Source organism: Balaenoptera borealis, assembly GCF_965194805.1.
Source record: "Balaenoptera borealis genome assembly, chromosome: 8".
NCBI classification, from domain to species: Eukaryota; Metazoa; Chordata; class Mammalia; order Artiodactyla; family Balaenopteridae; genus Balaenoptera; species Balaenoptera borealis.
In genome coordinates, this window is record NC_138865.1 from 121,077,148 (window position 1) to 121,103,352 (window position 26,205).

Sequence of the window (26,205 nt, forward strand, 5' to 3'; positions counted from 1 at the left end):
ATGAAAGCCTGTGGGAGAACTGGAGATGCCACCCATGGACTCCGAGAGACTGTCTTGGGGGCCAGGTATAGCTCTGACTGCTGGGGCGATGGGGGGGCTCCTCGACAGTGGGGTGTCCCAGCTCTTGTTGGCGTCAGTGGCCTCTTCTGTTCCAAAGTCATCTTTTTGCGTGTGTGGGATGAAGGCCCGAGGAGCCCACATCCTTTCACTATGTCAGTAATAAACTGCCTGGATCCAAAAGCAGCTCATGGGGCCTTTATCAGCCAAATCGGCCAGGACTTGCGTGCCCAGCACCCTTCATCCACTGCGTCTCCACTGACTTACCAATTCCTGACCTTGCAGCCTGTGCAAACCCAGCCCTTTCCCTAGAACGCAGGACCTCCTCCCTCAGGAAGACCGCCCCGGTTGCACCTCCTCTGGGGCACCACTTAGCATGCTGTGAGTTGCCCACCCCTCTAATGGCTGACCCCGGTGCCAGAGCAAGACCCCTGCAGGCTGGACGTCCTTAGTGATGTGTTGACAAAATATTTCTGAGGAGCCTGGATGTAAATAAGTGGTCTCCCATCAGCGGCACCTCCTCCTCCTCCGAGAGGCCAGTCAGTGATGATTCTCCCCTTGGGGGTGCAGCGGCGGGCCTGGGGCAGGGCTCCCTTCCCACGCTGCACTCCCCAGCCCCATCCACTGGGAGCAGTGCCGGGTGATGTCCTAGGACTCCCTGGACATCCTCGGTGGGTTCCTCCCCTTCTGAGCCTCCGTCTCCTCTAGTACATAAGGATCAGGCTTCCATGTGGACCCGGAGAGGGCCCCCTTCAAGGAAGGACCAGCTGCCCAGCTTCGGGGAGTGGGCAGCAGATGCCGGGCCATCAGCCCCTCCTGCAGTCTCAGCCGCAGAGAGTGGCCTTGTGAGGTCACGGCCCTCCCGGGTGGCTGGGCTAAGTGGCGTGTAAAGACCCAGACACTTGCCGTGAAGGGGGGGACCCGGCCCAGAGCTGGCCTAACCCTGCAGCCTCCCCACCCCATCCAACAGGTGCTGGTCCCTAAAGCACATCGTGCACCTGAACGCAGCCTTGCTTCCCAAGACCCCACCTGGCGCACTCACCTGGCCGCCCAGCATGTGTTTATTTAGCGCCTGCTATGTGCTGGGTGCCGCTTTAGGGACTTGGGGTGCAGCAGGAATAAGGCAGAGAGACCGAGAGCGCCCACACCTTCACCCCTTCTGGGAGGTTCTCAAGATCACTGTCGCTCTCAGGAACAAGAAAGGCCGGGTGGTCTGAGCGTGTCCGGCCCAGGCCCAGCTGGGAGTCAGCAAGCGCCAAGGGTTTCCCTGCGTGGGGCAGAGCCAGCCCTGGCTGCCAGGCCCGGTTTGAGCTGGCAGGGCCCAGCCCACTGTCCCAGCCCGGCCCTGGGTCCCACCCCAGCACTGACAGTCCCCGGGAGTGGCCCGAGCTGCCCTGGCCGGTGGCAGCCAAGCGGATGACCGTCCCTCCCCGGTCTTCCTACCCCTGCCAACTCCTGCCTGGACTCGGCCGCTGGACCCCGAGCAGGCGTGCCTGGGCCACAAAGCCTGGGGAGGGTCTCCCAGCAAAGAGGGCTCCACGTCTGGCCAGGAGTGGCGGCCACCCTGGCATTCTGCTCACGCCAGGGCCGCCCACCCCTGCGAGGCCCAAACCTGCTGCCTGGGTTGCCCGGCGGTACCGCGAGGCGGCCACTAGAGGGCGGGGTGAGCCGCGGTCCCGCGAGGCGGCCACTAGAGGGCGGGGTGAGCCGCGGTCCCGCGAGCAGGTGGCCAGCCGGTTCCTGGGGGGCCCCCTCAAGGCCCCTGCAGAGAGCCTGTGGCGGGGAGTGACTTCTGAGGACACAGCGGCTCGGTCACCATCCTCTCCCCCAGTCCCGGGAGGGTTATAGAACGGGGCCCTAAGGGAGGACTAAAAGCTCTCCAGGCAGCAAAAGGGAGGAAGCAGGGGTGGGGGGAGGAAACTGAGGGGCTCCAACAAGAAGAAACAGCCCCCACTGCCCCTGTGGGTGCACGGGGAACCCAGTTTGAAAAGCACAGCTCTGGCCCAGCCCCCTGCAGCGGGAGACCCCAGGCCCAGAGAGAGGAGGGGCCCTGCAGTGACCCGCGGCAGAGGCCACCTCCAGCACCTCCCAACCGGATGCAGGTGGGTCAGAGGGCGGCCTTAACAAGTCGAGGGCAGGGGAATCTCAAACAACAACAGGAATTCAGGAATTTACCGGCTCCCAGCTCCGGAAGCCACAAGTGCGAGCTCCAGGTGCCAGCAGGGCTGGTTCCCTCCAAGGCCGTTTGGGAGGGTGTTCCAGGCCTCTGTCCAGCTTCTGGTATCGCCAGAAAGCCTCGCGGTTCCTTGGCTGGGAGACACCTCCCTCCGGTTGCTGCCCCTGCCTGCACGGGGGCCCCTTGTTCCAAATCTCCCTCTTGTCTTTGTGTCTCTGTGTCTCTCCTCTTCTCAGAGACACGAGTCCTAAACCCAGGACTGAGGATCCACCCTAAATCCAGGATGACCCTTGACTGATTACGTCTGCAAAGACCTGATTTCCAGAGAAAGTCATTCTGAGCTTCCAGGTGGATGTGAGTTTTGGGGGGACTCAACCCCCAATTGAGAAGTCGCGGGCATTTACTAGCGGGGAGTGGGGGGCACGTCCCTAGCCTAGAGCTGCCCACCGACCTTCACCAGCTTTGGCTCCACCTGGAGGTCGGTTCTGCCTGGTGGCACCCGCCCTCGAGGAGTGGAGGCCTCAGCCTCCTGGGAAATGTGAGTGGTCCCAAGGTTAATTAATTAGTACATTAAAAATGCGCCTGTTAAGGGCCCCCGCAAACAGGAAAGTATTCATCACCCGTTTCCTCAGAGTGACAAGTGCATTTCCCTAAATTCCTTAGCTGCTGACTTAACCAAATGATCATCCTCCGGCTGCTATCATTTCCCATGAAGTCACAGCTCATGAATATTCTGGCGGAGCAATTTGCTTTTTGAAAGGACAGACTTATTATTTCATCTTTAAGTTTACTGTCATGAATAGTAATTTTCCGGCCCCTAAAATAATGAAATGGTGGTGACGGTGCTGGTTAGCCAGATACTTCCCGGGGGCCGGTCCCTGTCCCGTGGGGGATAGGGAGGGGGGCGTCAGGCCTTGCTGCCAGTGGCTCCAGATGTGCCGTCAGCCCAGGGGGCCGTCGCTGAATGATGTTAATGGGCTGCACCCTCCGCTCCTCTGCCTGGCACTTCACAGTTTCTAAGCAGGCCCACCCTTCCGCTCCGTGTCTCTGCGGCCACTCCGTGTGCTGGGCCGCAGGTGCGTCACCGTCTGTGAGCCAGGTAAGAGGGTGGGAAGCTTAGCTGTGGAGTCAGACACATGCCAGTTCAAATCCTGATGCTGTGCGGTCTTAGGCGAGTTACTTCACCTCTCTGGGCCTCAGTTTCCTCATCTGTGAAATGGGAGTCTTGAGCTGGGATTTGGCCCCAGGCTAATGCCAGAGCCTGTGTTCTCCTGCCCCTCTCTGCCTGCTCAGGTCCGGAGAGACGGTGACCAGGGAGGGCTGGCCCGAAGTCTGGATCTTCTTTCTGCACAGGTCTCTGCAGAGACAGTGACACCCCAGAGATGAACGGGGGGCAGTGCCGCCCAGCAGCTTCCCCGGGAGCGCCCTCCCCCTGCGATTTCTGTCGCCTGATGCAATTATAGGCCATTCCAAGCGCCCAATAGACCGTAGCAACTCACCGAGCACACGTTTAAGTGGAAGGTCAGATGTCCTGACTCCCTCCCCTAATTTTTCTGTAGAAGGAACGCCTCTTCAGAGATGGGGTGACAGCCGGCGGGTAGGGCTCTCTTCAGAGCCAGCGCCTCTCCATCGCCAGCCTCCCTGCCCCCCGGCCTGTCACCAGACAGACCCCCAGAGGCCCCCACCACAGCCGCCCCTGCCGATTGAGGGGTGCCTCCTCCAGGCTGGCCACCAAGGAGGCCCAGCCCTGCACCCCAGGCCCATCTCCTCACCACCCTGGGCTTTCTCACCCTCTGCCCCGCAGAGCCCCCTCCCCAGCTTCTCCGGCCCCCAAGACTCAACTCCAGCATCCTGGCTGACCCCCCACCAGGCTGGGGTTCGGGCCCTGTGGGTGTCCCCCCAGCTCATGTCCTCTGGGATCAGAGCTCAGGTCTCCTGTGTCCCCACATTTACTTCTGCCCCTGTCCCCTGAGGACAGGTCATCTTGCTTCCTGGACCCCAGCCCCTAAATCAGTGCTCCTGTGAGAGCAGGCGGTCACCAAGTTTCTGTTTGTTTTGAATGAAAGAAAGAAAGAAAGAATGAATGAATGAATGAATGAACTCATATCAGAGGATTCACCCTGACAGAGGTAAATACTGTGGTTTACAAAGTGTGGTCCACTAATAGAACGCCTGCCTCATGGAGAATCGTGTCACAATCGCTGTTCAGAACAGTGCTACAGACAACGGGTAAAGAAGTGGGATTTGACCTCCAGGGGCCCATGGTGCCTTCTGCCGGCCGCCAAAGTGTTGCCACGCAGGCCCCGGGGGTGGGGCTAACGCATAAGGTCCACACCCTGTGGGTTGGACGCTCCTAAGGGGCTCAGGCGGTGGTCCTCTCACCCTCCCTGTACGAAGCACAGCCCGCTGTGGGCAAGCACAAGCCGATGGGTAGACAGCTGGGCACACATATGGCATCAATGACGCCCCCGTGAAAGCTATTGAATCAGGACCGGAGCAGTTTTACTGTAACCGGACGTCTTTAACTGTGTCCCTGGGAATCTTGTCACAGAGGATCTGAGTGGCTGAGTCCGCCACACGCCCCGCCCCCGAGGCTCAGTTTCCGGAAGGCTGTGCGCTCTTTGCTGAAATGGCATTTGTGAGACTTGCAGCTGATTTTTCACACGGACACCATCGGCCCTGTAGGGGAGGGGCTGTCCTTCAGGGGGCCGAGCTGGCTCACACGTGTGGTCAATAGCTTACCCCTCGTCCCCTTGTGACAAGAGCAATGAGCTCCCAGGGGGCCTGGGGGCCACACCATCCCTGGCGAGAATGTTGGTGTAAGGAGGTCTCAGGCCAGGCGCACACAAGAAAAGAAACCAGACCTCCCCTCCTCCCTGTCCTGCCCTCGTCACGGGCGGACCCCCTGGTTCCAGGAAGCCCCAGTGGACGAGGGTGGAGTCAGGAGGGACAGAGAGGGGCAGGAGGCTTCCCAAGGTCACCGGGGTTGGCGCCGAGCCGATGGATCCCGGCCCCCTGAGGGCTTTTACAACACCCCTTTCCCCACGAGGAGTTGGAGCCACCCTCCCGAGCGCAGCGGCAGGAAGAGACCCCTCCCCACCCCTTCCCAGGGGAGCCCTGTGGAGCCAGAGGTGCAAAGTCCTGGGGCGTCTCATCAAGCATCGGCCTATCTGCCTATTGCCACCAGAGCAAGGAGCAGGCAGGCTGCCTTCAGAAAGGGCCCAGCACCTCCTGCTCCTGGACGCAGTCCAGACGTTCCCTCCTGGCGGTCCAGGTGCGGTGTCTCTCTCCGAGGTGCTGAAATACTCCCGTGGCCCCGGCCGCCCTCCTGGCCGCCGTGGTCCCTCCGACCACAGGCTGCCTGTCTCACCATCACTCCTTGGACACACGCAGCCTCTTCATCCACACTCTTCACCATCTTTATCTTCTTTTCATTTATTTTTTAAATTGTGGTAAAATACACATAACATAAAATTTACGGCTGTAACCATTTTTAAGTGCACAGTTAAGTGGCATTAAGTTCATTCACCGTCCGCCTCCAGGACTTTCTCTTCTCCCCAGACTGACGCTCTGTCCTTATTAAACGCTCACCCTCCCTCCCCTCACCCGGCCCCTGGGCCCCATCGTCTACTTTCTGTCTCTATGGGTTTGACTCCTTTAGGGCCCTCACATGAGTGGAATCACATAGTATTTGTCCTTCCGTGTTGGGCTCATTTCACTGAGCATAACGTCCTCAAGGTTCAGCCATGTTGTAGCTTGTGTCAGGGTTTCCTTCCTTTTCGAGGCTGAATAATTTCCTTTGTATGGATGGACCACATTTTGCTTATCTATTCCTCCTTCAGGGGACACTTGGGTTGTTTCCACTTTTGCCTATTGTGAATAACGCTGCTCTGGACATCAGTGTACAAATATCTCTCCAAGCCCTGCTTTCAAGTCTCTTGGGTACCTACCCAGAGGTGGGATTGCTGGGTCGTGTGGTAACTCTTTGTGCAATTTTTTGAGGACCTTCCACACTGTTTGCCACAGCGGCTGCACCACTTTCCATTCCCAACAGCAGCGCACGAGGTTGCCAGCTTCTCCACATCTTCACCGGCCTTGCTGTTTTCTGCTTGTTTGACAGAAGCCATCCCAATGGGCACATCCTCATCTTCTCCCCCGCCCGGTGTTTTTTGTTTTGCTTCGTCTCGTGTTTTTGCAACAGGAACTGTTCAGAGGCAGGCAGGAAGATGGCTGAGAGCACAGTTTTGGAGCCAGACAGATCTGGATCCAAATCCTCACCTTGACGCTCGCCAGCTACGGGATCTGAGATGGCGGTCAGGGTGACACGAGAGACTGCCCGTAAGGAGCCCAGCAAAGTGCGAGTGTGAGAGCGTGTCGGCATCGCTGAGGGCAGGAGGGCGCGTCCCCGGAGGACGTTAGTGCTGGGCGGCTCACACAGGTGGCCGGGAGCCGGGAAGGCATGGGGTGGCCAGGCCACCAGAGGCCAGCAGTGCTCAAGGCTCTGCCAGCCACCCGTGTCCTCTGAAGACAGACACGGGGGCCCGGGGGCTGGTCCCTCCACGTGAGCCGGGATCACGGGGGCGGCTGGCGGGAGGCCCGGGAGCCAGAGAGCACGTGGACGTGGCTACATGGAGGGGGCCGTGGCCGCTGCCCCGGGAGCGCCTCGTTTCCCTCTCCCGGCGTCCACCCCACACTCGGCGATGATCTAACACTTCCCAGTCCCGAGATAATAGCCTCCGAAGACGCACAAAAGAGCTGATGTTTGGGCGCCCCTGATGCAGGAAGCATCCGGCACCGTTTCTGGGAACACGAGACATTTAAGCGACTTCCTTGCTGAATATTTCATGATTTATATTAATGGCTTTCTGGTGTTTTTCATAACAAAACTGTCCACAGGTTGATGGGTTAAAATGTGGTTATTCCGGTCACTCTCTCTCTGGACGCCCTCCTGAGCGCCAGCCCACTCAGCCCTCCCTCTGCCTGACTCTTCTCCCTGAAGGCCTGAAAGCGCCACGTGTCCTAAACGAGGTTCCCCTCCACCGTGATGGACGCCACCCACTCGCTCACGGTCCTGCGCGCCACAGGGCCTCAGACACGCAGATGGAGGCGTGCGTGACGGCTCCGGGCCAGCGGGAGGATGGGGGGTGGGGAGGCTGCCCTGTCCCCCACCTGCGCAGTGTCCTGGGGTCTGGGGCTGGAGGGACCTGCACAGGCCCTGGTCCAGGCGTCCAGCCTTTGAGGCCACGACTCGCCCAAGGTCACATCTTACCCGAGAGCTACCTGGCACTCCCCAGGAATACATTTTTTAAAATGAACTGAAGTCCATCCTTTATCAGGTCTCCTTAGCTTTTCCCTAAGTCCCTTTCCTGTCCCAGGACCCACATGGCAGTTGGTCCTCATGTCTCCTGGGGCTCCTCTGGGCGGTGACAGTTTCTCAGACTTCACTGGCTTTTGATGACCTTGACTGCAGGAGGACTGGGCAGGGATCTCGTAGATTGTCTCTCTGTTAGGCTTTGTCTGATGTGTTGACTGGACTGGGGTGGTGGCTTTGGGGGAGACCTCAGAGGTGAGGTGCCCTTCTCACGCCATGGGACCTGGGGTGCAGGCCATCACCATGACCTGTCACTGCCGATGGTGACCCTGGTCACAGGCTGAGGTGTAGTCAGCTTTCTCCCTGTACATCGCTCCTTCCCTCCCTCTGCATGTTTTATCCTCTGGAAGGAGACTGCGCACAGCCCACTCCTGGGGGGGTATCCTGCCCCCCAGCGTGTCTGCACGTGTTATCTGGGGCTCTGCACGGAGGGCTGCCCCTGCTCTCCCCTTTCTGCGTCTATTCAGCCATTTCTCTACGGCCGTGTGCTCATGCGGACGCTTGTTCTGCACTTGGGAGTACACACTGCATTACTTTTTGCTTTACTGTCCCAGCTTTGGCCCCGGGGGGGGCGCGGTGTGTGGCTCTCAGGGCTCCTGTGTCCTTTAACATACTCCGCGAATGTGGGTCCTTTTCTCTCCCCCGGGAATTTTTAAAATATATATTTAAAGATTTAAAAATTGTGGTAAAATACACATAACAAGATTTACCATTTTCACCGTTTTGAAGGGTCCAGTTCTCTTGCATGAAGCACATTCTCACTGTCGTGAAGCCATCACCACATCCGTCTCTGGAACTTCCTCATCTTCCCAAACTGACACTCTGTCCCCACTAGCCACTCGCTCCCCATCCCCCCCTCCCCAGCCCCACCCCGCCATCTGCTTTCTGTCTCTGTGGATGTGACTCCTCTAGGGCTCCCCGTGAGTGGATCCTGCAGGATTCGTCCTGCTGTGTTGGGCTCGTTTCACTCAGCGCGACGTCCTCCAGGTCCATCCATGCTCTACGGTGTCAGGATTCCCTCCCTTTTAATGCGGAATTGTTTGCCTGCACCCTCACTGACCACCACAGGATCCGTCACTTCCCAGGAAGGCAGCCTACCCTTGGGGGAGGCAGGCAAGCCCGAGATGCAGGCGGAGGGGGCTGTCCCGGACCCTCTGCTCCCCCAGGAGAGCCTTGGCTGACCTGCTTCCACAAACAGCTGTCATCAGCTCAGCACAGGTGTCGCTGAGGGGGGCTGGGCCTGGGGATGGGGGCCACCGAGGAGACTCCTGCACCCTCATCCGGGGGGGTCGGGGCGGGTGGTGGCGGGCAAAGCCACCTGGCCAGGCCCCAGCTCTCAGGTTCCGGGGGGCCCACATCAGCCTTGGCTCCGTGCCCCCCAGGAGCAGCCCCCAGCCCCCATGGTGCCTTAGAGTGTCTGGAAAGTTTCCAAACTCCTATTGTAACATCCCACAAACCAGAGCTGTTGAGACACTTTGAGAGGCACTATGCAGACACACCACCGGCAGGCATGATTTGAACGAAACAAAATTAACTTCTTTCCGGGAATGAACGGCCTCTTCCAGAGGGGTCTCCCCACAGGGGCTCGCCTGCCCGAGAGGTGCCCTGGGTCGCCCCCCGCCTCCGCGGCTGAGACCTCAGAGACCCCAGCCTGGCTCTGCAGCGTCATCGCCACGCACCCCTTGGGAGAAACTCAGGCTTGGAGGTCTGGCCCGAGGACACGCTGAGGGTGACCAAGAAGAGCCAGCATTCTGCCTCTGCCACCTCGGCTGACACACAGGCAGCCTCAGGCCAAGCTGGGCGTCCCCAGGGGCTCCCGGTCACCAGGTAAGGGACTTGGGCACAGTTCTGGTGCTGGTTCTCCCCTCTCCCCACCCCCCGGGGCCAATGCACACTCAGGGTGGCCCTCCAGGGGTCTGCCCTCCACAGACGGCTCACCTCCGGCAGAGGCGCCTGGACCCGAGGCTGCAGGGGCCAAGCCCCGCCCGGTGATGCTTCTCTCCGCCCAGACTTTTGTCTTCCCACCTTCTAACTAGAGATGAGCCTGGCCCCGCCTCCCCGGCAGGCTGTTGATGGGGGCGGATCCCAGGAGAAGGATGCAGGTGCGCCTTGTAAAGGGCAGAACGTCTCACAACGTGAAATCAAAACTGAGCGAAGGCCCAGGCCGCCAGCCCTTGTCCCGCACCAGAGCCTTTGGGGTGAGCCGGCACTCAGGCTGGGTGGGGCTTGAAGTGAGGCCGTCCCTGCATGCGGGGGGCCCTCTGTGACGTGGGGTGCGAGAGTGGAGCAAGTCTGTTCAAGACCAGGGCGCCCCCTGCCACGTCCGTCCGGGTGGGCAGTGAGCTGGAAACTGGGGGCGGGGCGGGCAGAGTGCCGTGACCTCGTGACCTCGGTCCCACACATGCAGCTGCACCCGCAAATCCCTGCCACTCACGCGGCACCACTCCTGCCTCGGGCGCCAGGCCACTAAGAGGGGAAACTGAGGCACAGAGAGGGGTGGCTCCTTAAAATTAACTGGCTCCCCCCTCCCACCCCTGCTCGGCCCCTATTCCTCCAGCAACACCGGAACTTTCAGGGAGGGGGCGGGTTTCTGAGAGGCCCCACCTCAGTCAGATGATTCTGCCATGAGGGGCGCCCCTGCCCCTCGGAACAGTCACGGACGAGCCCACAGCCGACCCCATTCTCCCCCCCCTCCCCCGCCCCGGCATCACTGGACTCCGGCCACCGCGGACCACATGCGCTGCCTTTAGAAGGGTCCCCGCCGCGGAGGCGCTGGGAACACGGCGTTCCCTTGGTGCCCGGCCAGGCAGCCCGCCTGCCCTCCCTCTCCCCACCCCCCGGCAGGGCACTTGCAGCAGCAGCTGCCGAGTCCTCGGGCACTGCCCACCTCCAGACACACGCTGCCCGCAGCGCAGGCCCCGAGGACGCCCGGACGCCCGGCCGGCCTGTAAGCCAAGGAGGTGATGGAGGTGGGTCCCACCTGCCCTGGACAGTGGGGTGCCAGGAACCCACCGACCCGCCTGGGCTGGACTGGGCCGTGGTTCCAGGTCACCCCTCCTTCCTCTGGGTCTGGCCAGCTCGGGTGTCAGAGCTGACCCCGGTTTGGTGCTGGCTCTGCCCCCTTCCGCACGTCTCAGGTTCTCGCGGGGACACTGGTCATTTTGAATGTCTAGGGCTGGGCAACCGCATGTAACCGTCCCCAGGCCGTGCTTGGTAAGCGCTGCGGGGTTGTTCCTCCCGCACGGGGCCCCTCAGGCAGCTGCGGGCCCAGCACAACCCGCGTTCCGAGGTCCCTTCCATCTGCCCCTCCCAGGGCTCCTCTCCATCTTGCTCCCAACCACCCCAGTCCTTGCATCCCCCCTGCAGGCTTGTTCCTTCCCCGGCCCTGGCTCGTGCTGGGCACAGGGCCTTCTCCACAGCACCTCCTCCATGAAGCCTCCCCAGACTGCTCCCCCAGCATCACCTGGCCGAGGTGGGCCTGGCGTGTCCTTCCAGGGCGTAGGCGACAGGGCTCCCGCCCAGAGGCTCACCCTACCTGCACTCACCAGGACCCGCAGCACCACTGCCAGGACAGAAGGTGGGTGTGGAGGTTGCGGTGTGGGCTTGTCTGAGGTCACCAGACCCTGGCTGGCAGAATGGGGACCTGACTCAAGCCTTACTCGGGCCCTGAATGTGGGGTCAGTCGGCCTGAGGATGTAGGGAGGATTCAGGAGCCGGAGACTGGAGAGCCCCCGGCTGCAGCCAGCCAGGGGACCCGCAGGCGAGGGCCGCCAGGCCTCCTCATACTTGGGGTGGGCTGGGAGGCGAGGGTGGGGTGGCTGGACAGGAAGGGCCCGGGCGCTGGGGAGAACGGCTGCGGCTGCGCCGTGGCCCGTGAACAGCAGGCAGCATCACGGCCTCAGCACGAGTCCGCTTGCCGTTCCCGCCCGGGCCGTTGAGCAGCCGTCTCGCGACGTCCCCAGAGCCATTTGAACCCCCTTCCAGCCTGGGAGACCCTTGGAGTCCCCTCAGGCCCTGGCCCAGCCACCACCCCTCCCAGACGCCACCCTGAGCTGGGACAGACCAAGATCTGCACCCCATCCAAGAGCAGACACCCCTCAGGACCCCTAGGAAGGGTCCCTACCAGTGTGCTCTTGTCAAAGCCTGAGCAGCCAGAAGCACAGCTGACCATCCCCCGGGGAGCGAACAAGTCTGGGGGGGTGGACGGAGGACACGCGGGGTGGGGGCCAAGGGACCACCACCTCCTACAGCTTCCCGGCAAGGTGACCCTCCCGGCTCCGGCTGGGTCCACGGCAGAGGCTGGGAAAAAACTTTCCAGCAAGAAATTGCCTGCACTGGTGACCCCAGCCAGTCCGCTCTCACCCACGTCCCTCACCACGGTGGGAGGACAGGCAAGCTCAGCCCGGGCCACCCGAGAAGGGGGATCGGGCCGGAGCTGGCCCCTCTGCTCCCGAGAGGCCCCACCCTGGCTGTCCCCACCCCTGGGACCAGGGTCCCCCGCTGCAGCTGACCCTTGACCTGTCTTCCACCTCACGCCCGGGTGGCTTCCGTGGTCTCTTGGGCCCCAAACACTTGCTGGGAGCTGCCCGGGGCCGACGCCTCTCCCGGAGCCCCCGAGACCCCCCCAGCTTCCTGCCAGCCCTCAGCATGGGCCGAAAGGGCCCTCCTGGCCCAGCTGACGCCTGCAAGTGACACCGGAATAGTAATTCCCGATTAAATAGGCACAAAACTGAGGACTGCGGAGCGATTACCCAAACTGACTGGATATTGAAGAACGAATATCCTGTTAGCGCCACTTCTGCCGGGTACACATGGCCATAAACGGGGACAGAGGGGTGCTGGGCCATGAATATGGAAACCTGCCTCCTTGGGGTTGCAGGCTCTTAAAGGAGGCTGCGTCTCAGAGAGCCAGCAGAGGGGGGATGACTGCTCCATGCCTGATTTATCGGCAAGAACGCTTTGCAGTCCTTCAGATTAATAAAAATATTTAATGAAGAATCAAGATGGTTTATCTGTAATGCAAAGAGAATCACATTGCCTATATTTTTATTACTGAAACCTTGGAAGCAGGAAGAAATAATGATATAACCTACTGTATAAATGACAAAAATACCCATGCTGGTTATGTGCTTCGCTCCGCATCTCCCTCTGTCCTATAAACATAATCTATTCGCTTGCCTCTTTCGGCTGATTCTAGAGTCTGCTCCGCATTGTAGAGTTTAATATCAGCCTCCTCTCAACAGCACAGGGAAGTGATTAAATAAGAAATAAATTTGGCTGTCATTGCATTTAAAATCAAATCAAGGATCATTTGTTACCCCAAATGAACCAGTTCTCCTTCCCTGCCCATAAGTAGGCTGCTGTTTGCCGAACCATTTAGAAAAGTATATATAGTCAACTCGGCGCATAATGGCTTGTACTATAATATGATCTTTATGGGGCTGCCTCGCTGAGCTGCTGGGAGAACCCATAAACAGCACATGGCTTTTTTAATTTAAAGTTATAGGCATGAGACTTTGTAGGCTCACCTCAGATCCATCTGAGTCTCGTCGGGAGAAGCCCGTGGCAAATCCTGGGGGCCCCCGGGACCCCCTCTCCACCCGTACCACCCGCCCTGGGAGGGAGGAGGGGCCGAAGCAGGTCCTGGATGTGCACCGCCTCACCCGAACCCACCCTAGTGGGGAGGAGGGGCCTGGGTGCTGCTTCGGGAAGCAGGGCCTGGACGGGGGAGCTTGCCTCAGGGCTCCAGACAGGAAGTGCCAGAGATGTGAGGCGAAGGGCCGGCCCACACCCGAGAGACTTTCTCAGGCTGAGTTAGGTCTCTGGCTTGGGCGCCCACCCATGGCTGAGGAACAGAGGGGGCTACAGGACACAGATGGAGGGACGGAGGAGCGGGAACTTGGGCCTGCCCCATGGTGACCTGTCCACGGTGCTCAACGGGCCCTCCTGCGCAGGCAGGGCACCAGGAGGTGGCTTTTAGAAGGGCTTCCAACAAAAACAGTTTCACAGGGTCTAGTATTTAAAGGGGCCAAGTTTCAGGAAATGCACTAACCCCTAATGCTGGCCCCCCCAACCCGACGATGCCAGATAAGAACCGCGTGAGGGTGATTGCGGCGCTCACCTCGGGTGGTGGGCATCCCTCCCACCTAGGCCCAGAGAACTTGTCCAAAGGCCAAGAAACCCGGCCAGGAGCAGGCCTGTCCCCCAGCCCGGACCACGAGCCCCGGGCTGCCCTCTTGGTTAAGCTGTGCCTCATCCTCAACTCAAGGCCGTCTCCTGCTCAGGCGTCAGGCTCTGAGATACCATCACTCGTGTGGCCACGAGACGCTCACCCACACCCCTTTTCCCGCCACCCCGGCCCCCTCCGAGGGAAAGCCGGGCACAGAGCCTGCGGAGGGAGCACCGGGTGTACCTCGAGGGGGGGCGAGGCTACGGAAAGTCCCATGCGGCCCCCACCTTGGCCCCCAGGGCCCCCTGAGCTGTAGTTGGAGTAGCGTCCCTGCCCCGGCCGATGCCAGCAGCAGGTAAAGGTGGGAGAGGACCCCCAGGTGGAGGGGGGGCACTGAGGCCCAGAGACAGGCGGGAGTGCTGGCCCTGCCCCGTGACCTTGAGCCCAGCACAGCACCGGGAAGGCGGGGTGATGGGACGAGGCATTGCAAGTGCTCCCCCCTCCCTCCCGCACCAGGACGTTAGCTGTGCAGGTCCGGGGGCCTGGAGCCGGGCGGTGTCCCAGCGGCCAGGGCGCTGCGGCTCCCGGTCAACAGGTCGGCGACAGGGCCCTGGCAGGGGCCCGCCAGCCCGCCTCTGACCTCCGACCTGACTTCTGACCCCTCCCCAGACTGAGCCCTGCATCCCACTGGACACTCGCCTGTGTCTATCGAGCTGCCGGACATGCAGTGACAGGAAGGTCTGGGCAGCCCACCCAACGCCGTCCTCTGCCTCCCGGGGCTCGGGGACCCGCAGGCCAGGCCAGGCGCCGGGCGGAGTCTGGTGCTGGGCCCGTCTGGAGAGTGTCCGCGGCTGTTTGCCAAGTACAGGAAGGTTAATGCCTCCACCTGGTTAACGGCTCGCTGTGCTATAATGTTCAGCATAAACTTAAAAATTAATTGCCTCACCTTCCGAGGCATCTTTAACTGCTCCTGAAAGGAAATATGGCTAATAACCATCACTTTAAAGTCAATTCTTGTTAGAAGATGATGTTGGACCAAATTTCTTTTGCTAGCTCATTATTTCACACTTTCCCCTCCCTCGCAAAAATCTCTGCATGTGCGTTTTGGCCTAATTTTTTAAATGCTCAAAGGAAAACAGCCAAGCCCTGGGCCTGGAGCTGGATCTGCGGGTGTGGGACGGGCCGTGGGCTCAGACCCCTGCCGGCCTCGGCCTGGGCGAGAGCGTCGGGGGCAGACTGACTAACGTCAGCCCCCAGGGGTCCTCCTCCTTTCCGGGGCCCCTTGGAGTCCGTGAGGACGTTGAGGCATGACCCCTAGGTCACGGGACGAGCAGCCCCGTCCCCTGGCCTTGGCGCCCAGGCAGGGTCCGCCTGTCCCCACCCCCCCAGGACCTGAGCGCCACGTCCAGCTCCTCTGGGCCGCACTGTCCTCACCGACACCTGCAAAAACTAATGGGCACATCCTCTGCTGGTTGGGAGCGGGGGGCTCTGCAGTCGTCTTGTGCTGGACACACAGGAGGCGTGGGCCTCAGTGGACCCTGCGGGGTGGCTCCCTGGTGACCTGGCTCGCAAACCAGGGGCCCCAGGAGGCGGGCGCCCAGACACACTCAGGGAGGGACTGCAGGGGCAGGCGAGGTGGCCCTGGCCCCGCGTGCCCGGCCAGTGGCTGGAGGTGCTACAAGGTCCACTGTGTGGGGGCGGGGCACATCGCTGGCTCCTCCCACCATTGGGCAGAACCCCCTCTGTCCCTCCCACCCAGGAGACGGGATAGGGTGGAGATCGTCACCCCATTTCTGATGGTGGAAAAACTGAGGCCCAAGTGGGGCTCCTGATGGAAGAGCCAAGACTAACAGGCCCAAGACCCCCATCTGCACCCCACCTGCAGCACCTTCCCCAGCCCCAAAAGCCACCCTTCTGTCTTCTTTTTTTTTTTTTTTTTTTAGATTTTTAAAATTATTTTTTGCGCCACGCGGCATGTAGGATCTTAGCTCCCTGGCCAGGGATTGAACCAGTGCCCCCTGCAGTGGAAGCGTGGAGTCCTAACCACTGGACCGCCAGGGAAGTCCCTGCCTTTCCGTCTTAATATGACCTGTTCCCACGCGTGTGCACAATCGGGGGCACACCTGGAGCCACCCACACTCTCTCGTTGAACCCTGAGCCCCTGCAATTCCCCACCCCCTGCCCCCAAATGTCACCTCGGAGCCAAGGCCGAGGGTCCCCCAGCCAAAGAGGTGGGCACCGGCCCCTCCTCTGGGCTCCTGGCTGCAGCTGGGGGTGGGGGTACCGGCTGCCCCAGGCTCCTGCCTAAAGCAGGTTGATTTTTATTGCCCAGAGAGCAACAAATCACTCTCTGACAATAATCGGGATGAACAGACACTTAATTATGAGGCCACGAGACAGCACGATTATTAATTTTAAATTGTGCAACTCATTTCTGAAGACTGAGCCTGAGAGCTGCCGCGGGGCTCCTGGGGGGCTCCAGGGGGCCCCAAAGCTCCTGCCAGCAGAGGGTCTGGGGAGACGGGGTCTGCAGGACCAGGTGTGGTCTGGGCACCAGGGGAGCCAGTGGGGCCCGGGCTCTGGGCCCCCAGAGGCTGCCCTGCCAGCAAGCGCCTGGGTCCAACTCGGGCATGGAGGCCGCACCTTTCCCAAAAGGATGGGGAAAGCCCCTTCAGCACAGGAGTGGTCGGCCTGGGCACCCGATGAGAAGGGTCCCGGGACTGCACCCCTTCCTCTGGCCAAAGTGGGTCCTGGTATCAGTGTCTGCACAGGGAAAGGGACACCCAAGAGAACCCCAGGTGCTTGTGACCCTGATCGGCCACCAGGGGCCAGTGGAGGGGACCCGAGAGCAGACCAGGGCTGCTGGAGGGACTGGGGCCCTGGCGCAGGGCTGACCTCAAGAGGCAGCCTGTCCCCAAGGCTCGGTGACACCTGCTCCTCAGCGCTCCCCAGATTTACCGTCTCCCCGTAGTTCTGGAATTCCTCCTATGCTGTCTCCCAGCGAGGGAGGTGGTCCCGGATTCCTCCTGGGCCTGTGGGGCCTTAGGGACTGAAGAGGCCCCTGGGGGGACACGGGGGGCTGGAGCTCCGTCGTGAGGCTGCAGGGCCCCGAGTGCAGTGGGGACAGCCCTCCCCAGCCAGCCCCCCAGGGAGCCCGGCGGGAGCCCGGTGCCAGGCCGGGCAGCTTGCGTGAGCCGACTGTAAGCCAAGCTGGCGGCTGGCGGCGCTTGGCAGGCGGCACGGGGGGGCGGGAAGGGCTGTTTGCAGACTGCGGACGACAGTTTCCCAGCTGAAAGCTCGCTGGTTAAACAGAAGAAGGGAGCAGTGCCCACGGCAGATCCCCAGCAGGCAGAGACCGAGGGCGGGGCCAGCCTGGGCTGCGGGGCCGGGCATCACCGTGGGCACCTGGGAGAGATCTGGGGGCCTTGGATCCCTGTGATGGCGTTCCCCCAGGTGGGCTCCCTGGCGGGGGTGGGCTGACCACCCCGCCCTGGGAAGGAATTAGAGCAGACCCTCTGGGTCCCAGGATCTGCCTTCACCACTCTCCACCACGGCCCCCATGGCACTGCACGGTGGGTGGGTGGGTGCCCGCTGCCCCCCCCACCCCGCGCTGGGGGGTGCCTGGGGGCCTCAGTCTCCCTGAGTGTTCCAGCCCGTGTGTGTGTGTGTGTGTGTGTGTGTGTGTGTGTCCGGGTGTGGAGTGGCTCTGCCGCCCGCAGACTGCCTGGGATCCCGTCCGAGCACTAGCCTCCTGGATGGCGGTGTTGGAGGGATGGGGGACCCCGGAGGGTGTGGGACTCCAATGTGGGGTGGGCGGTGGAGTGCGGAGCAGAGGAGGAGGGAGAGAAAGACAGAAGGGGAGGCTGGGAGGCCAGACCACAGGGAGTGAAGGGCTAGCAGCACAGAGATGGGCGTTCCTGCCCAGGAGGAGCCAGATAAAATGCAGAATACCCAGTTACATCTGAATTTCAAATAAACAATGATCTTTTAAAGTATAAAGTATAGGTACGTCCCAAAACTGCATAGGACATACTTATACTAAAACAATTATTTCTTGTGAGTGTGAAATTCAGTTTTGACAAGGTGTTATGTATTTTCATTTGATAAATCTGGCGACCCTAGCCAGGGGTGACAGGCGCTCGGGGCGCCCACCTTGCTGCAGGGAAGACCCCCAGCCCACATCTTGCCCCTGCTCGGGGGTCCTGCTTGGTAGACACCAAGGGCAGCTGCCTCCCTCCTGGCTCTCCGGCTCCTTCACCCCACGGTCCTTTCTTGGAGGGACCAAGGGCGAGAGGCAAGCACCGAGCCAATCAGCCCCTTTCATAGAGGAAACACTGGACCTGACTCTGTCCCCGGAAGCCCCGCTCCTTGTGTCCGGCGGCCAGCAGTGGCGGCCCCGCTGCAGGCCTCAGGTAGGTCCCGCGTCCCCAGCCTCCCCTCCGGGCCACCCACAGAGGCCGCTCCTGTCCTCCTGAAGCAGGTGATAAATGTTCGCTTTTAGGGCCAACTGATAGATTATTATAGATTATTAATAGCGTGGCTGCCAGTTACAGGAAACGCGGCGCGGGGCGTTAACCTGGGGGAGGTCAGAGAGCTGGTTGCCTCCAGTGTGGAGACCGGAGGGCCCTCCCCTCTGTCTCAGGAGGGACGAAGTGACCAGATTTATTGCGGCCACAAGAGATCATCGGGCACTTAGCAGCTTCCAGCCCCTCGTTTGAGGGGCAGTGGGGGGCTCTGGGGGCTGAGGTGGGAGAGTACTCCCGGAATTGCCCCTTCCTCTCCCACGGAGGGGGCAGGATAGTGGGGAGGGGGAGGGAGAGCCGGGGGAGGTAGGTGCTGGGGGTGTCCTTCTCCCCCCAGTGGCCTGTGCTCAGCAAAGCTTCGCTCACCAGGCTCCGTATCCACCCAGCCAACCCCCCGCAGGTCCCCTCCCAGGGCCATCTCCTCCTGGCCACTGCGTGTCCCTCCCGCCCCTCCCCGCCCCCTGCCCCCTGGTCCCAGCCAGCCACGCAGAGGGGCCTGAACCGAGTCCCTTTCCCTCTCTGAGCCTCAGTCTCCTTTCCTGCAAAACGAACTAAGTGAGAGCTGCTTCTGGAGGATTCCATGGCGCCCGCCCAAGGGTGGCAACTGCCGCTCGTGGGGCTCAAGCACGGGAGCTGTGCTCAGCTCTGGAGTGAGGACAGGGGGACAGGGCTTCGGGAACTGAGGCCCATGCAAAGTGGGGGCCATGGGGTGCCCGGATGGGAAAGCCGCCCCTGGTCCCTACACGCCCTCCTGAGATTCCCCGCAATTAACGCGGTAAGTGATTGGACGTGGTACGGCCGCCCCTCAATACTCTGAGAATAATCAATGGGTCTTTAATTTCCAAACAATAGCTGTCTTATTAAATCTAAATGTAACGTGCTTCTGGAATCCTTAATTTAAAGTGCTGCTGCCCCACTGTCTGCTCCGCTCTCTCAGTACAAACGCAGGGAGCACGCGACTCAGGGCAGCAACGTGAACCAAGGTGCTGGGATTGACAGCACAACTGCCACTCCTGGGGGCGGGCCCTCCTCCCGCCCAGGCTGGCCCGCGGGTGGCACGGCGCCCCCGGAGCCAGCTGAGGAGTCTGCCGGGAGAGACGGATGTCGCAGGCCCAGCATTCAAGGCCGCAGGAGCCTCCCGTCTCTCCAGGGCTGAGGCTCACTCGGCCACCGACCCAGAGCGGCTGGATCTGGGCCCCATCTTTGTTCAGGCCGTGCCTTTGCCCTCACCTCCTTCGGAGCCACTCTGGGGCACTGCCAGCAGGAAGCCTTTCCCGACCCACGGCCACTGTCCAGGTCGCCCACGGACCCTCTGCCCCTCCCTCACAAGTGCCAGGGTGTCTCTGGGACTTGTTATGGGTGTCCGTGGGCGCTGGACTCAGAGCCCTGGGTCGGGTCTTGGCTTCTCCTCCAAACATCCATGTGGCTTAGACCCCTCCGTAAAGGGGACAAGACACTCACGTCCGGGGTGGCTGAGGGGCTTGGGGGGATGGGAGCCGCTTCCTCTCGCAGTTTGGGGGCCTGAGGTCCACGGGTGGACGTGGGCTTCGGGGGTGGGCCCACTGCGGACTCTGCAGTCCCTCCTCCCCTTCCCCTGCTGCCTGGCTGGCCTGCCTGCCCCCTCACGTTTCTAGAAGTTGCCCTGGAAGCCCCCCAACTGCGTCCCGGTCACCCCTGGTCTGGAAGGGGGTCAGGTAGCCCCTCCTGGGATCAGAGCGCCCTGGGCCAGCCCCGGACTGCAGCACACGTCCCCTTCCTGGCTCCTCCCGTGATAACAGTGTCCCCCTGCGTGGGCCAGTCACCTTCAGCCCTTTGCTTTGACCCTGAAGCTCTGGCAGAGCAGACTTCTCATCAGACACGAGCTCAATTAGTGCAGAAGCACATCCCACCTCCACTGGGCTGCCCGCCTGGGAAGCAAAGTAACCCACTGTCCCCCTGGTCACAGCGTCCCCTGGGGTCGACAGGACCCCCACCTGCACTCGTGAGGCGCCCCACCTGCGAGGTGGGCCCCTAGTCCGGGGTGTGTTGGGTGGAGGGTGATACCCGGGCCAGCCTGACTCAGTTTCCCATCTCAGCTCCGTCACTCACTGGCCATGAGGATTTTTTTTTTTAATTGTGATAAATAAAATACACAAAACATAAAAATTACCATTTTTAACCATAGTAAACTGAACAATTCAGTGGCATTAAGTACATTCCTTATGATGTTGTGCAATCAACACCACTATCTAGTTTCAGAACATTTCCCCCCAGAATGAGACCCTGTACCCATCAAGCAGTCACTCGCATCCTTCCCTCCCTCCCTTGGCCCCTGGCAACCACTGATCTGCTTTGCCTATCCTGGGCATTTCATACAAATGGAATCATACAATATTGTGCCCGGCTTCCTTGACTCAGCATCATGTGTTCAAGGTTCATCCACGGGGTAGCGTGAATCAGCCCTTCGTTCTTTTTTATGGTTGAATACTATTCCATCTTGTGGAGGGACCACATTTTGTTCATCCTTCACCTGTTGATGGACAGGTGGCTTGTTTCTACTTTTGGTTACTGTGAACATGCTGCAGTGAACAACGGTGTGCAATTTTGTTTAAACATCTGTCTTCAAGTGTTTGGGGTGTAAGCCTTGGAGCGGAATTCCTGGGTCACATGGCGATTCTATGTTCGGCGTTTTGAGGAACTGCCAGGCTGTTTTCCACTTTGGCTGCACCTCTTCTGCGTCACCAGCCGTGAGACTGGAGCCAGGCTCTGGCAGCCTTGGATTCTCCCATCTGTTAAAGGGAAGCCATCACCTCTCTCTCTCTCGGGCGTGTGAGGAAGAGTGAGGAGGGGGTGGTGTCCGCCGCGTGGAAGGCCCTCTGCACGTGGCCCTGACGCGGGGGCCACAGTCCCTGTGCGCCTGCAGAGCGCTAGCCTCTTGTTCTTGAACGTGCCGGGCTGGTGCCCCCAGTGGACCCTGCGTCCCCCTTGGCCAGCGAAACCGTGAACACTGGAGCTCCTGTCCGGGGGCAACTGCCAGGCACCAGCCACTGAGTTTGGTGCACCGAGTAGATGCTCTATACATACTGAGTGGAGGGGTGATTTCTAATTTCCACGACACCCCAGCAAGATAGAAACTGTTCTCTCTATTTTACAAAACCTCACACAAGTGACTTAGAAAGTTCCCCAGCCAGAGGATGGAGCTGGGACCCTGTCACAGGCCCATCTGGCTCCCGAGTGCAGGGCCGAAGTGTACCTGTCTTCAGGTTGTTCACTGCACGAGGACGTCCGGCCGGGGGGATGGACGGAGCAAATCTCCTGTCCCCATTCTGTCCCCTCCATCAGGCACCTTGAGATCAGCACAGAGGCACTGCAAGGTCTGGTGGAGGCCTGGGCAGGTCCTGGGGGCGCCCACACCTTGCCAGGCCTACCCGGGGAGCTCCGGGCCACCCCCTGCCGGGCCACCCCCTGCCGGGCCACCCCCGACACAGGCACAGCTCATGTCTGACGCAGGAGTAAGTGGAGGCCAGACACAGGCCCGAGAGGGCCTGGACCCCAGAATAGCCCAGACCCAGCCTCTGCGGGAGGCTGGCTCTCCCTGGATTCTTGGTACAGAATCACCAGCTGAAACCCCTCAGGGCTCTGAGCGTGTGTGTGCTGGGAGCTGAATTTCTGCTTTGCCCTCACAGAACCCCCCGGGCCAGCATTCACTTCACATACACCGTGCACCGTGCACCAGGCACCAATGTGCACCCTGTGGGCGTGGCCCTTTGAGGCCCCCAAACCCTGAGAGGCGGCATCAGCACGATCCCATTTTACGGAGGAGAAAACCGAGCACTGACCAAGGCCAAGCAGGGAGTGAGCTCGGGACCCCTCCACCCCTCCCAACCCGGGGTGCTGGGCGGGGCTGGGGTGCCCCCGGGGAGGCCAGCCCTGCCCCCACCCCGCCCCCTCCCTCCTGGAGCCCCCCTGCCCCGTGGGCATTTCCTCGGAGAGTTCCCCGTGCTTTGCCAAGCTGGATGGCAGCCTCGTCCTCACGGTAATTGACTGCTCTCTAATCAAATTGATTTCCATTCCAGGAACAGTATTTTGAGCACCAATGTATAATCAAACAGCAAAAAGCAGAGGGCACCGCGGGCCTCGATGCCAATCGTGTAAAAGCTAAATGGCCCGAGCTTTTAGGCCTAATCACTTCTGTGCTCCCGCTCGGAGTGGGTCTGCAGCCACGCCCCGGCCTATCTGAATTTCAGCACGGTCGGGCGGGGTCCGGTCGGGTGGGGTCCGAGTGATCCACTGTCCCCGCCCCTCAGCCAGGCCGCCTTGCCGAGGCCAGTCCCCGCTCTGCTCTGCCCATTGCTTGTGACTCCCTTCCCCTCCGGAGGGGCTCCCGGGACCCCCAGCACTGGGGAGGCCGCAGAGCCGGCTCCGAGTCAGCTCCAGCTCAGACTGCCTCTGGGTCTGCAGGAGGGGCAGGTGGAGGTCCTGACCCCAAGTGACAGCCCAGCGCCGAGCTCCACGGCCCTCTGTAGCTCCCGGGAGCCCCGCAGCCAGTCCCTGAGCCGAGGGGCCCTTACCAGCCCCGACCTCCCCATCCTGCTCCCTCACCCCGCCCCTCAGCGGGCTTCATTTCTCCCCAACTTGGGTGGGCCAGTCCAAGGCCCGGAGCCCCTCCCCGAGGGTTAGAGTCTGTTTTGGCCCAGGGCCACCCTTCCCGCCCAGCTCCCCACCCCGTGTCCCTCGTCACAGGGATGGGGTGCCTTGTGGCGCAGGTGCCCTGAGGCAGCCCCTTCGCTCGCCCCCCCTGCTAACAGACCTCGGGGTTGGACGCCTGGTGTGGCCGGCAGGGGCTCTGTGGGCTTCCACGGGGCAGGGCAGGGGTCAAGGGCATGGGCCTCCTTCCCACACAGCTGGCCAGCTGTGTGCTACGGCCACGCCCCTCTGCAGGCCTCAGGCTCCAGTCTGCTAGGTGTAACGGGGGAGTGTGAGTGTAGGTGATCGTTTCCTTGTCCGGGACAGGGTAACTTGTGGATTTGGGGACCCCATGGAACTGATGGGGGCCCTGGGGGCTGAGTGGCAGCCCTCAGGGCCCCCACCAGAGGGATTGCTCAGGGTCCAGAGTTCTGTAACAGATGCAGGGCTGCCGTCAAAGCATCCCTGCTGACCCTCAGCTGAGGCCCCAGGCTCCCTTCCGGGACTTCAGCTCCGATCCCAGAAACTGAAAGCAGAATATGGGTGCAGGCGTCTGCGCAGGGTCCCAGCTGAGACGGAGCTGCCCCACACCCTGGGGCAGAGGGGCGCCATGTCCCTCTGAGTCAAGGTCCAGACGCCCTCCCTGGCCCTCGACCCTGTGGTCTCGTCGGGCCTGTCCTGCAGGAGGAGAGGGCTCATGCCTCCCGAGGTCCCTGCAAAGCCCCCACCGGTGGATCAGCCTGTGGTGACACTAAGATGGGTCTGGAGCAGCCCCTCCCCGGGACCAGCCGGCCCTCCACTCACCTCCGGCAGGCAGCTCCGGGTCTACAGAACCAGCTCTAGTGCAGCCATGTAAGTAAGGCGGTGGGGCCCCAGCCCTGCAGTAAATCCTGCTGCCGTAGTCAGCAGCCCAGTGGGGAGACCCTTCCCCAGAGGATGGGCCTTGGGGTGCCTGGTCCTCCCTCCCACCTGAAGGGCCCCCAGCTCAGCAGACTGGGATGGCCGGAATCTGAGTCTGGGAGGAAGCCGCCCGGCACGTTTCTGCCGTCCTGGGTGGGGGAGGACCCCAAGGCGAGTGGATATAAAAGTTCAGAGCCTCTGTTTGGCCATCACCCGCCCCCCGCCCCCAAGAGAACACAGCTGGCTGGGGGTGGGCCAGCAGGCCTTTACACGAGGGCTCCTCGGATGCACAAGGACAAGGTAACCCCCCCTTCAGAAAATGGGCAGAGGGGTGGGAGACACCTCACCAAAGTCGGGGGTCGGTCGGTGGCCAGCAGACATGAACGGGGCCGACACCCGAGAGTTTTAGAGCGAGCAGAGTGTGGTTTGCAGCCTAACCGATCTGGCGAAAGTTGAAACCCCCCGTCGAGCCCCGGTGTTGGTGAGAGGGGTGCACCACCCCCCGCCCGCACCGGGGGCTCCCGGGACCCCAGCCTCGAGGAGCGGGCAAGGATGTGTGGCCTGCAGCAAAAGTCTGGGACCACTGCTGGGGACCCTGCCCCTCCCCTGCTCCCACCAGCCCCAGGTGGGCAGGCGCCCAGGGCAGGGGACTTCAGCTCTGGGCCCTCACCCCCCACAGGTGTCCCGAGTGGGCCGGGCCGCGAGCCGGCTCCTGTCCCCGTGACGCTCCTCTTTCTCAAGAGCCCTTAGTCACCTCAGAGGGAGGGCCGAGGACCCCCCTTGTGGTGGGGCCGAGGCTCGGGCCGTGCACGCCGTGGTCTGACTGGAGAGGCGGATGGACAGGTGGCACCTGGTGGTGGGAGGAGCCGGACCACCCTCTGCTGGTCCCGGCTGAGCCCACCCAACCTGCCAGCCTGGGGACGCTTCCTCCCCTCAGCCAGGGGGTGCTGCCCAGGGGCATGGTCAGTGAGGTCAGCCCAGGCAGGGGCCTGGTTCAAACGCTGGCTTTTCCCCCTTCCAGCTATGTCCGGGTGACTTCATAAACTTCTCTGAGCCTCAGTTTCCCCGTCTGAAAAATGGGGCTATAGTTGGATCACCTCACAGGACTGTGGTGGGACTCCAGTGAGGCCCTGTACGGGCTGTGATCGGGCAGAGGTTAGCCGGGGTCAAGCTCCCTCCACCCCCGTGAGGCCCGAGGCATGCTGGTCGGAGACAGCTCAGGAAGGAGACCCAGACCGCAGGTCCTCTGGAGGTCAAGTTCCCCACTCCTGCCTCAGGGGCTGTCCCCAGGGGGACTGCCTAGGAAATCCTTCCCCGGGGGCCAGCTTTGAACACCTACCATTAGGAGTGACTTCCCCTCCCCCCCTTCCCGAGTGCAGCCCCCCGGCTGGGCGCCATGACCTCTGTCTCTGTCCCTGCCCCTGCCCCAGGGGAGGGAGGCCAAGGGCCTGAGCGGAGTGAGGGCCAGAGAGGGGATGGCTTACCAGCAGCCGGGGCCTGTCTGGGGTACCGGTGCGGGGCGCCCTGGAACTTCCTGGGCCAGGAGAGCTGCCTGCTGGTGTGGCGCCCTAGCTGCCCTGCGCAAGGGGCCCTGTGCTACCAGGAACCAGCCCAACCGCGGGGAGGCCACGGGGCAAACCTGGCTGGCTCCTCCCCAGGGCCACTCTGTCCTTACCTGATGGAACCAGGACAGAGCCACACACCTGGGCCAGCCCCGCCCTCAGGCAGGAGGGGAAACTGAGGCCCGGAGCCCAGGGCAGGTGGGCTCTGCCCTGGCCTGGTCAAGGCCTCTCCCCTCCCTACCCCTGACCGCCCTCCCTGGAGAATCAGGCTGCCTTTCCTGGAAACTGGGGCCTCCGCGCCCCTCCCCGCGAGGCAATGCGCCATCCATCTCCCAGCCCCACTTGTCTGTCTGGAGCTGTTAGTAAATTACGGTCCCAGGAGGCTGGGACCAGCTTCCCCTCGGCTGCTTCTCTGCTCAGCGAGGCCCGCTTCCCGAGGGCGGGGTGGGCTTTGCGTCCGGACGGGACCCCCAGCACCACCCCAGGACAGACCCCTCAGGCCCGGCCACTGGCCACAGACACCCCCGGGAAGCCCAAGCAGCCGGGCCCGAGGGGGGAGATGACCTCGTGGTCTGAACCCCGCACTCTGTCACAGCAGGAGTCCTGTTGACACAACATCACCGAATCCACCTTCTGCTTCTCTCCCACCTCCCGTGTGCCCGGACCTGTGTCGGGGGGGCCCAGGTGGCCAAAAGGTCTCAGAGCTGGGCGCCCCGGGGCAGCACAGAGAGGCAGGCGCCATCCCTCCTGCCCTGCCCGCCCACCCTTCCTGACGCGGGGCC